This window comes from Ahaetulla prasina, chromosome 11, assembly GCF_028640845.1.
Source record: "Ahaetulla prasina isolate Xishuangbanna chromosome 11, ASM2864084v1, whole genome shotgun sequence".
Taxonomy (NCBI): domain Eukaryota; kingdom Metazoa; phylum Chordata; class Lepidosauria; order Squamata; family Colubridae; genus Ahaetulla; species Ahaetulla prasina.
The window spans coordinates 21,500,071-21,513,967 of NC_080549.1; the positions used below are offsets into that span (position 1 = coordinate 21,500,071).

General features: G+C 46.4%; 1 protein-coding gene across 1 annotated transcript in view; it reads right to left on the minus strand.

Moving 5' to 3' along the window:
- Positions 1-10,642, minus strand: part of ACSL4 (acyl-CoA synthetase long chain family member 4) — a 56,497-nt gene extending 45,855 nt beyond the window's left edge. Inside the window, exon 1 of the mRNA XM_058154719.1 lies at positions 10,487-10,642. The gene's annotated coding sequence lies outside the window, so the exon portion shown is untranslated. The remainder of the gene's footprint in view (positions 1-10,486) is intronic.
- Positions 10,643-13,897: the final 3,255 nt, after the last annotated feature.

The window sequence follows — 13,897 nt, forward strand, 5'->3', positions numbered from 1 at the left end:
TCCCTTGCTCAAAAGCCCCAACATGATATTGGAATTGGATGCCATTATATACCTGCTGAGGGATAATTTGAATAACTTGAAAGATATAAAAGCTCTAAACATATTTGTTTAAAAATCTAAAATCTATACTTAAAATAAATGAATATAAAGTAATAAAGTTCTTTAAAGTTGTAATTCACTTTGCTGCTGAAAAAGAAAAGAAGCTTAACACCTTAAATGGTATTTATTAACTGAAATATCATCAAATCAAATATATAATGAGGTATATTATAATGACCTTTGTTTTCAGAAAGAAGCATGATGGAAGTTTTTCAATAAAGGGAAATATAGAAAAAACTTAGTGTCATGCTCATATATCATCTTTACAGATGTTGTTAACACTATACTATGGCAGCATATGATGGTACACTGTTTCAATCAATTTCAGGATGAAAAACTCATCAATGAGGAGGAGGAGTATAATTTATTAACCTTGTATGATATCAGTTTCTCAAGGACTCTAGAAGGACCCGAGGAAGAAATCTCTGCCCCCTCCCCACTTTCCCTTTCCAACCCAGCCTTCCAAGGGGACCTTTGAGGGAGAAATCTCTGCCCCCTCCCCACTTTCCCTTTCCAAGGCAGCCTTCCAAGAGGACCTCTCGAAAAGAGCGAAAGCTTTCTCCTGGCCGTTTTACCACCACCACACCCTCCACGCCGGCCATGGCACGGGCTCAGATTGCCGGCTGGGGGTGGTGGGCGCTGCAGTGCGATCTCGGGAGAGACTAGGAGGAAGAAAGAATGACTGTTTCCCACACCCTAGGATTGGGAAAACATTGACCCCCCCCTTAGTTGCGGGAGAAGGGTTGCGCTTCAAAGCGGTCGCCTCCATCCATCAATCCATCCTTCCTTCCTTACTTCCATCCATCCATCCATCCTTTTTTTTTTCCCAGCGAGCGGTGCGTGTGTGACATGCAAGCAAGACGTCTCACGGGGCGTGTGTGTGTGTGTTTGTGGTGGGGGTCTCGTCCCAGCCACCCCCCCCCTCGCTCCTTTCCCTCTTGGGCGTGGGCTGTTCCTGCCGGCCCTGGCCTCCGTCCTCCGATCTCCTGCGCTGGGAGCGGCGGCGAGCCACCGACCGGCTTCGGGCACCGCGGACTTTGGCAAGGAGGAAGGTGGGAGGGAAGCGGAGCTGCCGGCTGTGGGGGGGTTGAGGGGCGTGCAAGAGGAGTGAGCGTGGAAAGGCCTTTTGGTGTGTGTGTGCGTGTGTGCGCGCCTGTGTGCCCTAGGGAGGAAGCGGAGCTGCCGGCTGTGTGGGGGTTGAGGCGTGCAAGAGGAGCGCGCCTCCTCCTCTTCCTCCACGCCGCTCCTCTTGCACGCCTCAACCCCACCATCCCCACCCTCTCCGCGCGTGAAGGTCACCTCCTCCCTCTTCCAGGCGGCGGCGGCGGCGGCGGCGGCGGCGGCGGCTCCGGCGGAGCGGAGCGCCACAGCCGGCAGCTCCGCTTCCCTCCCACCGGTCCCAGTCCAGCCGAACGGTGAAAGCGACATGCCGGCGCCGCTCCGCTTTCACCGTTCGGCTGGATTGGGACCGCTTGGCTTGGTCCGCGCGGGCGGGGAGCCGCCAGCCTTCTCGGCTGAGGGAGGAGGGTTTCAACGGTGAAAGCTGGATCTTCCAGACTCGCAGAGTTCCAAGCCCCATCATCCACAGGCGGCCCTTGCCAGGGGCTCCACATCTGGCACACCGGGAAGGGATGTGGGGGAGCTTCAACGATTCGAAAAGCCGCCTGGCGGGCTCCAGCTCTGCTCGGGCGCCTGAAGCCTTCCTACAAGCCCCTTCTACCCACCCTTTTCTCCCGCCCGCCCAGCCGTGTAGAGCCAGGGGTTTGGTTGTCGACCCGTAGCCTTCCCCACGCAGCCCGGCTCGCTTGAAGCCCTCAGGCCAACCGATGCAGGAAGGTGAAGCGAAACTCCAGCCAAGGTTGCAATTCAAAGCCGCTCCGCTCTTGGGCTCATCATCCCAGCGTTAAGCTTCCAGCCGGCAAAACGCCAGGCGTTAGCCCGGCCGCCCCCACGCGAGACCCAAGCAGCACGGACGGAGGAGCCCCGGGTTGCTTTGAACTGGGTATCCTTGCGGCTCTTAGGAACTCGCTCGCAAGAGAGACAGGACGGCCAGCTGGGGCCCGGCAGCTCCTCCAACCCGCAGCCCTTTCAGAAACCCTCCCTCCCTCAGCCGAGAAGGCTGGCGGCTCCCCGCCCGCCGCTGACCTGACCGGTCCCAATCCAGCGAGCGGTGAAAGCGGGCGGCGCTCGGCATGTCGCTTTCACCGTTCGGCTGGACTGGGACGGTGGGAGGAAGCGGAGCTGCCGGCTGTGGCGCTCGCTGCCGCCGCCGCCGCCGCCGCCGCCGCCGCCTGGAAGAGGAGGAGGTGACCTTCACGCGGAGAGGGTGGGGATGGTGGGGTTGAGGCGTGCAAGAGGAGCGGCGTGGAGGAAGAGGAGGAGGCGCGCTCCTCTTGCACGCCTCAACCCCCACCCAGCCGGCAGCTCCGCTTCCCTCCCTAGGGCACACAGGCGCACACACACACGCACACAAAAGGCCTTTCCACGCTCACTCCTCTTGCCGCCTCAACCCCCACAGCCGGCAGCTCCGCTTCCTCCCTAGGGCACACAGGCGCACACACACGCACACACACACAAAAAGGCCTTTCCACGCTCACTCCTCTTGCACGCCCCTCAACCCCCCCACAGCCGGCAGCTCCGCTTCCCTCCCACCTTCCTCCTTGCCAAAGTCCCCGGGGCCCGGGAGCCGTTTGCTGGCTCGCTCGCTCGCTCCCAGCGCAGGAGATCGGAGGACGGAGGCCAGGGCGAACGGGAACACTGCACCACCAGGGCTTCCCCGCGCCAATGCACAGCCCGCCAAGTTTGTGCCGTCCGCCCACCAGACACGGGAATAGGGGCCCGCCTGGGGCGACAAATCCGCGAGACCTCGGCGGGCCCGCCTCCCCGCCACCCCAAATCGTATAGATCACTCAAAAGCCAGAAAAAAGCACATACGGTTATTATGAAAATTATATGATCATCTCCATATTATCTCCAAGAATCAAGCTTGGCTTAAAAGAGACCATGCTTATTGCAAAAACATGTTCAATCGCCTATCTTTATATTGCAATACATCTTTAATAATCTTTTGATGATGCTTCTTATGCGTCTTGAGGATGCATCTTGATGATGCAAGATGACAAAGATTGGGAATAAAAACAAAAACCACGCACTGTTCATTAGTAATGCAAGAGATAAGATAGTATATTTAATAACATGCTGGCACAAACTAAACTATTGTGTTGCTTTCCACTTTTCCAAAATACAGCACTTATGTTAAACTGAAATTTTTTTTGTCAGATCCAAAAATGCCACTTGAATCTATTGGTTTCCAATGAAAGGTAAAAACAGGATGTTCTTTTATCCTTGGAGAAAGAAAGCTCCTCCCACTTGTTAGATCTGCAGTGTTCTTTCTTATCCTAATTGACAAGATGAAATATACAACCTTGGATTCTCCTAAGAAGTGAATCACATTTTCCAGGTCTTTTTTTTTTTTTCTCCCAGCCTGTTACATCAGCATCAGGCCACATCCGGGAGCCCAGCCTCCCAAGTTGCGTCTAGGAAGGGGGAGTGAAAAGGAAGAGATTGTGCCGTGAGCAACCAAGGACACGAGGGGGCCAGCTCATCTGAATTGAGACAGATGTGACTATCTCTAAGGATGATAAAGAATGGGTTCATCCCCCCTTGAGATCCTAGGAATGAAAAAATAGAAGTCCGGTTCAGCTCATGGGGGAGGGGGGAGGCGTGTCTGATCTGGAATCTAATTAAGACCCTGCCTCAATGTATGGAAGAAAATGGAAGCAACTGAATAAGGCCCAGCAAAATAAGGAAAAATAACACAGCAGGGCACGGTAATTGATGAATGAGGTCTAAGATAAAAATAGTCCGGATTTGCATACTTCATGCCATATCTAAAGCACAAGCAATAGGCAAGATTTCCCAATCAAATTCTATTTTCCATAATACTTTCATTTCTCTTTGTCTCACAAAGAAAACAGCTCTATTTCATCTGCTCCTATTCGTCATACTGACAAGAATACATTGCTTGTAACAATGTGATTTTGCATATTATTTACTCAGCTACTGCATCAGTAAATCCCCTGGAAAAGCAGCTGGTGCCAGATCTAGAAATACCAGCACCAATCCTGGAAGAGCAACATAGGCATCCCCAACAGCTAGAATGCAATCCCTAATCCAGCTTTGCTCATTACGTGATGCCTACACTGGTCCTCGCTACTGATGTTCTCATGAATTTTCTCTCAAGGTAGTCCTTGAACTACGAGTATTAATGGAGCCTGCTCATTACGTGATGCCTACACTGGTCCTCGCTACTGATGTTCTCATGAATTTTCTCTCAAGGTAGTCCTTGAACTACAGTATTAATGGAGCCTGCTCATTACGTGATGCCTACACTGGTCCTCGCTACTGATGTTCTCATGAATTTTCTCTCAAGGTAGTCCTTGAACTACAGTATTAATGGAGCCTGCTCATTACGTGATGCCTACACTGGTCCTCGCTACTGATGTTCTCATGAATTTTCTCTCAAGGTAGTCCTTGAACTACAGTATTAATGGAGCCTGCTCATTACGTGATGCCTACACTGGTCCTCGCTACTGATGTTCTCATGAATTTTCTCTCAAGGTAGTCCTTGAACTACAGTATTAATGGAGCCTGCTCATTACGTGATGCCTACACTGGTCCTCGCTACTGATGTTCTCATGAATTTTCTCTCAAGGTAGTCCTTGAACTACAGTATTAATGGAGCCTGCTCATTACGTGATGCCTACACTGGTCCTCGCTACTGATGTTCTCATGAATTTTCTCTCAAGGTAGTCCTTGAACTACGAGTATTAATGGAGCCTGCTCATTACGTGATGCCTACACTGGTCCTCGCTACTGATGTTCTCATGAATTTTCTCTCAAGGTAGTCCTTGAACTACAGTATTAATGATGCTTCTTATGCGTCTTGATGATGCATCTTGATGATGCAAGATGACAAAGATTGGGAATAAAAACAAAAACCACGCACTGTTCATTAGTAATGCAAGAGATAAGATAGTATATTTAATAACATGCTGGCACAAACTAAACTATTGTGTTGCTTTCCACTTTTCCAAAATACAGCACTTATGTTAAACTGAAATTTTATATTGTCAGATCCAAAAATGCCACTTGAATCTATTGGTTTCCAATGAAAGGTAAAAACAGGATGTTCTTTTATCCTTGGAGAAAGAAAGCTCCTCCCACTTGTTAGATCTGCAGTGTTCTTTCTTATCCTAATTGACAAGATGAAATATACAACCTTGGATTCTCCTAAGAAGTGAATCACATTTTCCAGGTCTTTTTTTTTTTTTTCTCCCAGCCTGTTACATCAGCATCAGGCCACATCCGGGAGCCCAGCCTCCCAAGTTGCGTCTAGGAAGGGGGAGTGAAAAGGAAGAGATTGTGCCGTGAGCAACCAAGGACACGAGGGGGCCAGCTCATCTGAATTGAGACAGATGTGACTATCTCTAAGGATGATAAAGAATGGGTTCATCCCCCTTGAGATCCTAGGAATGAAAAAATAGAAGTCCGGTTAAGCTCATGGGGGAGGGGGGAGGCGTGTCTGATCTGGAATCTAATTAAGACCCTGCCTCAACGTATGGAAGAAAATATAAGCAACTGAATAAGGCCCAGCAAAATAAGGAAAAATAACACAGCAGGGCACGGTAATTGATGAATGAGGTCTAAGATAAAAATAGTCCGGATTTGCATACTTCATGCCATATCTAAAGCACAAGCAATAGGCAAGATTTCCCAATCAAATTCTATTTTCCATAATACTTTCATTTCTCTTTGTCTCACAAAGAAAACAGCTCTATTTCATCTGCTCCTATTCGTCATACTGACAAGAATACATTGCTTGTAACAATGCGATTTTGCATTTATTTACTCAGCTACTGCATCAGTAAATCCCCTGGAAAAGCAGCTGGTGCCAGATCTAGAAATACCAGCACCAATCCTGGAGGAGCAACATAGGCATCCCCAACAGCTAGAATGCAATCCCTAATCCAGCTTTGCTCATTACATGATGCCTACACTGGTCCTCGCTACTGATGTTCTCATGAATTTTCTCTCAAGGTAGTCCTTGAACTACGAGTATTAATGGAGCCTGCTCATTACGGTCACAAGTTGTGACAGGTTATTAAGTGGGGCGACATGATTGCCTTGCTTAATGAACCCCCCAAAGGGATTAAGCAAACCTGGTGAGGGGTGAAAGCAGGCCACAGGCTGCAGGGACCTGGGGTGGGGAATATGGGGGAGATAAGCAGGGGTCTATTGCAGCTTCTTCATAGTCAGTCATAAGGACAAATGACTGGGGCTTTGTAGCACCTATAAGTTTGAAATGGGGTCATAAGTAGCTTTTGGAGGGGGAAGGTCTGTTGTAACTTCACACGGTTGCTAAGTGACCAATCATGAATTAAGGATTACCTGTGTTTACTCAGATTTGCTCCTTCCTTTATTTCTCTTGCTTTCCTTGTTGTTTTTCTCTCAAAGAACTGGCCTTCCTCCAGTTTTCACATCTTTAGAGATGGCGTTGGATTCTTCGTCTGTACATTTGTTTCATCTCTCGTTTCCCACCATTGTTTTCTAACTGAACATTCCTTTCATTGTTATTTTTTTTAAATTTCATTATCAAATAATCTAAGAGCCCTTTCGAGAACAGGGAGGAATTTATTTTAGTCACTGAATACTCAATCAGCCGTATTGCTATGAAGGTAGCATATATTTATTTTCCCTCCTCAAAGAGGGAATAAAACCTCAAATAAAACCTGAACAGATTATTAAAATGTAAGAACAACATCAACAAATGACTTTATGTATGGATTTGGAACTAAAGCTACTTGGCTTAGTGAGGCTCACTCCCAAGCCAATGTGCACACAAAAATGAAGGTCCCTCAAGACAAGCCCAGCCCCTGGTGACTCCATGGGCACTGGGACCAGGTGCCACTGAACCAGCCAGGCCTTCTTTCTAAGTAGGCATCTGCTCAGCTGCTAAGTCTCCTTAGTTAAAAGAAAACCTCAGGTGATGAGACATAAAACAAATAAAACAAAAACAAACAATAAAACATAACTCTAACATAATAATTTTCTCTTGGACAGTTAAGTATGCTATAGAGGTAGTCCTCAACTTATGAACACAAGTGAGAACAAAATCTCTGTTGTTAAGTATGACATTTATGAAGTGAAATTTGCCCCATTTTACAACCTTTCTTGCCATAGTTGTTAAGTGAATCACTGCAATTGATAAGTTAGTAACTTGGTTGCTCAGTGAATCTGGCTCCCCCATTGATTTTGATTGCCAGAAGGTCACATGATATGACCTTGGGACACAGCAACGATCATAAGTATGAACCAGTAGTCAAGCATCTGTATTTTGATCACATTATTATGTGATTGCAATGGTTGTGTGAAAAACGGTCACAACTCACTTTTTTCAGTGCCGCTGTAACTTTGAATGGTCACTAAATGAACTGTTGTAAGTCAAGGACTACCTGTACTGTTGCTTTAAGTATATGCCCTATTGGAACAGAAAACTTGTTTTTTTCCACCAGCCTTTCAATTGCAAGACAGAAGAACAAATCTATTTATTCCCCTCATGCCCTGTATCGTATTGTACTTTTTGGTATCTTTTTCTTAGTAAGATCATTGTCAGACTGAATGTACCAGCCATAAACCATCTGTGTAAATACTGCCAAAATTCTAAGTGCAAGATCTATTTTATAAGTAGATTACTATGTCAATGACTGGGCTTCAACATGGGGCTTTGTCTTCAAATAAGCATGCAAAAGGAAGAACTGCAGGAACAATTTTGACCAAAAAAAAATACTCCCTCCCCATTTTTTAAAACTATTACAGTATTCTAAATAAAATTATACATAGAAACTTTTTGTCCCCTCAAAATGATCAGATGTGATATGTCAGGATATTAACGCATTAAGACATTCTGGATATTATGTCAGGATGAATTAGCAGTTTAAATTACCATAGTATCTTTTTAAACATTTCTGTTACAGTAAGTCAGCGTTTCTCAACTTTGGTAAGTAGATGATGTGGGAAATTCCTGAAGCTGAAGTCCACTCATCATCAAGTGGTCAAGGTTAAGAAACCCTGCAATCATCCCTTTTGAAATGCTCTCATAAAAGATTCACTGAGATAGGAAACTGAAGACAGAGACAGGAACAAGTTCTACCAAAATCCTGGTAGGTTCTAACCTTCAAGAGTAGGTTCAGATTCTTCTCAGATACCGCAGTGAGAGAAAATTAATATATCTCCAAGATTGGCACAGATTTGAGCTCTCTGGAAACCCTTTATGAGGGAGGGGTTCTCCACCAGCAAAGCAACAGACTTCATCAAGCAACAGATCCAGCATCTGTACCTGCTTTAGGAAGCATTTAATTTTCAAAAGTTTCTTTCCTCAGGAAACAGTCAAACTCTCTACCTTTCTGTATCTGGGTGAAGTGTACTCTTAGGAGATGGATGAATATCAGTCTGTGCCTTTCAGATCATTAAACTATGGAATTTGCTTCAGCATAGCCAGATCTTCTTTTACGTTAAAGGGGTTAAAAGCCATCTATAAAAAAAAATTTTTTTAATTAACACGGCATCTTTCCCTCCCTCCCTCTCTCTATATATCCATACACATACACATTTGTCAAATCTAGGTCTGATTATTTCATAAATACGTGATTCTGAGCACGTGCAACCAAGATAAAAACAGTATTTACAAGACAATTATTAGTATTAGTAATGGCTTTAAAATGATAAAAAACCAAAAATAAACAAATATTGGGAGAAGAGCAGGCAGCCTAACAATGCAGCCAGTTCAATATTTCACCAATCTTCTGATGTGTGTGTATGTATATATGTATGTATATACACACACATTTAATTTGTCAAATTCCTCTGGGCTTCTGGTGGCTCAGACTGCTAAGACAGTCTGTTATTAACAGCAGCTGCTTGCAATTACTGCAAGTTCAAGTCCCACCAGGCCCAAGGTTGACTCAGCCTTCCATCCTTTATAAGGTAGGTAAAATGAGGACCCAGATTGTTGGGGGCAATAAAAGTTGACTGTATATAATATACAAATGGATGAAGACTATTGCTTAACATAGTGTAAGCTGCCCTGAGTCTTCGGAGAAGGGCGGGATATAAATGCAAATTTTTTAAAAAATTCATATAGGTGTCCATCTTACGATCTCATGAAAGGCAGCACCAGGACAGTAAAAAAAGTTAAACCTATAAAAGTGTTATAATTTTTAAAACAAAAATTACAATGTATTAAGTAGGGCCTCTGTGGCTCAGGCTGCTAATGCAGTCTGTTATTAACAGCAGCTGCTTGCAATTACTGCAAGTTCAAGTCCCACCAGGCCCAAGGTTGACTCAGCCTTCCATCCTTTATAAGGTAGGTAAAATGAGGACCCAGATTGTTGGGGGGGCAATAAAAGTTGACTTTGTATATAAATATACAAATAGAATGAAGACTATTGCTAACATAGTGTAAGCCGCCCTGAGTCTTCGGAGAAGGGCGGGATATAAATGCAAATTAAAAAAAAAAAAGTAGTTTCAACACAGCAGAGATAGTTTGTCCATGAATGTGTGTGTGTATGTACATACACACATGTATACATACACACATATCACATCACTGCCCATGCAAATACCTTCTCTGCATGGCAGTTTACATGCTGTGCGTTGCCTCCGTAGGTATTTGCACCTGTATGGTCTCTGCCTGTATTTCTATAGGGATCAGAGCATCTACACAGGTAGGAAAAACAGAGGCTGACACCTGTAGGTAAATCCACACCCATCTCGGCGCATCTGCCATATGCTGAATAAAGAATAAGAGAGAGCGAGGAATCTCCCTATTTCTGCCGAGATGGGTCACCAGTCCATTAATAAATTAATTAACCACGTCTCGGGCTCCTGGCCAAATTCCTCCCGCGGCCCGGGGAAAAGCCCATTTCCCACGTGCGCCCACTCGAGTACCCGGCATCACCCGTGAATCAGCCCGGCTTTCCGGAAAGGAGCCGGTTCCGGGGAAGCTGGAGCGGGGAAAAGGAGGCAGCCCTGCCCGGAAAGGCCTCCAGCCACCCCCGCTTGGGGGCGGATCGAGCCCAGTGGGGCTGCGGGGGTTGCTCCATCCTGGCGCCGCCGCCGCCGCCTGCACGTGGCAGGGAGACCAGCCAGCCGGGTCCGCCTCTCCCGACCGACGCAAGACGCGGGGACGAGCGCCGGCTGCCCCATCCCGACGACCGCGGGAGAAGCGGGGAGGGCGGGAGAGACGGAAACGGCGCGCGACGCTCCCCTGTCGCCCGCCCGCCCGTCCGCCTTCCCTCTCCGCCCTCCGGCTTTAGCCCGGACTCACCGTGAAGGGAAGCGGGGTCCTGCGGGGTTCGAGCTGCTCTCCGAGCGGCAGCGACGCAACCTCCCCCTCACCCGCCACCGGCGCCGCCTCGCGCCGTTTAAAATGGCTGAGCGAGGGCGCGCGAGGAAAGCAGCGCGCGCGCGGGGCGGGATCTGCCGGCCCGCAGAACCAATCGCCGCGGGGCTCGCGTGATGGACGTTCCCCCCCCAGACCTCTGGGAGGAGAAACGGGCGGGGCGAGCCAGAAGCCGGCTTGCAAACGTCAAAAGAGCCCGAGGTTGCAGCTGCGGCGATGGCAGCGAAACGGGGAGACGGTTTCTCCCATAACCCGGGCTGCTATAAGACCTGCCGGGGGAGGACCGGCTGTTGCATCTCAAGGGGGGGGGGGCGGGAGGGGATGATGATGAGCTTGCAATCCCCCTCCGTGCAAGGAAAGGACCCATTGCAGCAGCCTCCTTAGGCAACCCCTAAAATGGGGCGAGTGTATGTAGTCTTGCAATCGCCCCCACCCCGTGCAATCCTGTGCCACCCGCCCCAAAGCCCTTTCCGGGGGTGGCCCAGCAGGGAGCTCCGGGCTCGCTCTGGAAGGACTGGAGATGCTGCTGATGCTGCGTGAAAACGCAACCCTTTTGCAACCCCCTCTCTCCCTCCCCAATCAGGAGAAGGGGGAAAGGACAGCATGCCCCCAGGGCCAGGACCCACCGCCAGGGCTGGATGGCATCCGACTCGTCCCCCCCCCCCCAAAAAAAAAATCCCCTCTCGCTTCTCTTCCCAGAACCCCCCCGTCCCTCGCCTAGCCCCATTCGGTAGCCTTACATCACACGCCCACCTTCCGGGGATGCTGATCCTCCGTTGCATGGATCGATTGCCATTCTCCAATCAAGCCCCGAAGAACGGTGACGCGAGTCTTAATGATCCGATGAGGCGATCGGCCAGTCCTTTGGGAAAGGAAAAAAAAAAAGAATGTATTTCTTTCTAGAATGGATGGCTTCTTCTATAGGAGTAATTCCGGAGCTATTTCTTTTCGCGTTGGACGTGTCTGTCCGTTCTGAGTTCGGTTGAATCAGCTATGATTGGAGCTGCAGAACAGCCCTCTGTCTATCTGTCTGTCTGATCTCTCTCTCTCTCTCTGGATGTGTGTGTGTGTACATATACAAACACACACACACACAATTGATAGGCACAATTCAATTCTTGTCATTTTCATTTAATTATTGCAAAAATTGACTAGCTAAAATATAAACTATTGCAGAGAGGGCTGATGATCTCAAATATGCTTGATGACAGGCAGACTAATTTTTCAGTTAAATGTTTATATATTTGTACACCTTTGGATATTCCAGAAGTTGTCCATGGCTTTCCACATCCACATCTGAATGTTTCATCTTTCTGACAGTCACTACAACAATCCTAATAGCATTCATCTTGATGGACATTAATATTGTAAAAGCTCTGCCCTCATAGGTGAGCACCAGTCTATGGACTGCATGTCAGAGAAAGGGACTTCTAGAGTCTTTTTCCTGGAAGTTAATTTCATTTTGTGTGAGAAGGCAGCTATATAAATTTTGTTAATAAATAAATAAATAAAATGCATTTTTTTAAGCATTACTGTTTGATGGTATTGTGGATGAGGGAAGGAAAAACAAGAGGAAGAGCCATTACCAAGACAACAATCAGATAAAAGAAACTTGAGTCTGGGCAGAACTGTAACCTAAGAAATTGCCTTTCACACAAAGCTCCCCCCCTAATTCTCATGAAAATAAAGGGAGAAGAGAGGGAGAAAATGGGGAATCGCATTCAGCCTTGCAAGATTCTCTTATTTTTGTATTTTATTTATTTATTTTGTCAATCATATATAACATAACAAGTAAAAGTATAAACATAATTTGGATGCATAAAAAGAGTAAGTAAAAAGGAATTTTAGAATAGAATAGAATAGAATAGAATAGAATTTTATTGGCCAAGTGTGATTGGACACACAAGGAATTTGTCTTGGTGCATATGCTCTCAGTGTACATAAAAGAAAAGATACGTTCATCAAGGTATCATTTACAACACAACTGATGGTCAATATATCAATATAAATCATAAGGATTGCCAGCAACAAGTTATAGTCATACAGTCATAAGTGGAAAGAGATTGGTGATGGGAACTATGAGACGATTAATAGTAGTGCAGATTCAGTAAATAGTCTGACAGTGTTGATGGAATTATTTGTTTAGCAGAGTGATGGCCTTCGGGAAAAAACTGTTCTTGTGTCTAGTTGTTCTGGCGTGCAGTGCTCTATAGCGTCGTTTTAAGGATAGGAGTTGAAACAGTTTATGTCCAGAATGCGAGGGATCTGTAAATATTTTTACAGGGATAGGACAGGGATTATAGGGATAGGGATAGGACAGGGATTATGTCCAGGATGCGAGGGATCTGTAAATATTTTTACAGGGATAGGACAGGGATAATAGGCTCACAGGTGCACTTATGCACGCCCCTTACAGACTTCTTAGGAATGGGGTGAGGTCAACAGTAGACAGCTTAAGCTTAAACTTTTGGGGGTTTGGGGAAGAAACTACAGAGTCAGGTAGTGCATTCCAGGCATTGACCACTCTGTTACTGAAGTCATATTTTCTGCAGTTGAGTTTGGAGCAGTTTACCTTGAGTTTGGATCTATTGTTTGCTCGTGTATTGTTGTGGTTGAAGCTGAAGTAGTCATTGACGGGTAGGACATTGTGGTAGATAATTTACTATGCCAATAAAGAGGAATATTTGTAGCTCAGGGTTGAAATGTGGGGTCCTTGGTGCTCTCTGAGCTTGGTGGTTTTCTTGCAGATGTTTCATTACCCAAACTAGGTAATGGCATCAGAGCAACATGAGCCTCATTATCTAGCACTGATGAAGTTATCTAGTTTGGGTAATGAAACATCTGCAAGAAAAAAAACCAAGCCCAGAGAGCACCAAGGGCCCCTCGGTATTTACTGTAACATTTGTTGTCCTCCAGTTGACAACTAAGGATCATAATTAGCCCAACAATGTGGACTGCTGGGACTTAATAGTTAAGTGAGGGTTAGCCTTCCTAACATAATTGAAAAACCACATCATAATAGTGGCTCCGGAACATTAGATGTTCACACACTAAAGTAAGTGTGCTTGTTGACACTTTGTGTACAAAACAAGCCCCAATTAGTGATATCATGGTTTGATATCACAATGACTGGATTCATTCAGCCATTACTATCATGGCTTAATGGGTAGTGTGAAGGAAACCTGTGGATGTGATAACGAAGCTAGAAAAAGAATGCAACTAAACTAGATCTGTTGTGATCAAAAGCAGTGTTTCATGGTCTCAAACTGTCTGAACAGAACTATAAATCTTCTCAAGTTCTGCATTGCCCCACCGAAGAAGTCCTTCAAAATGTCC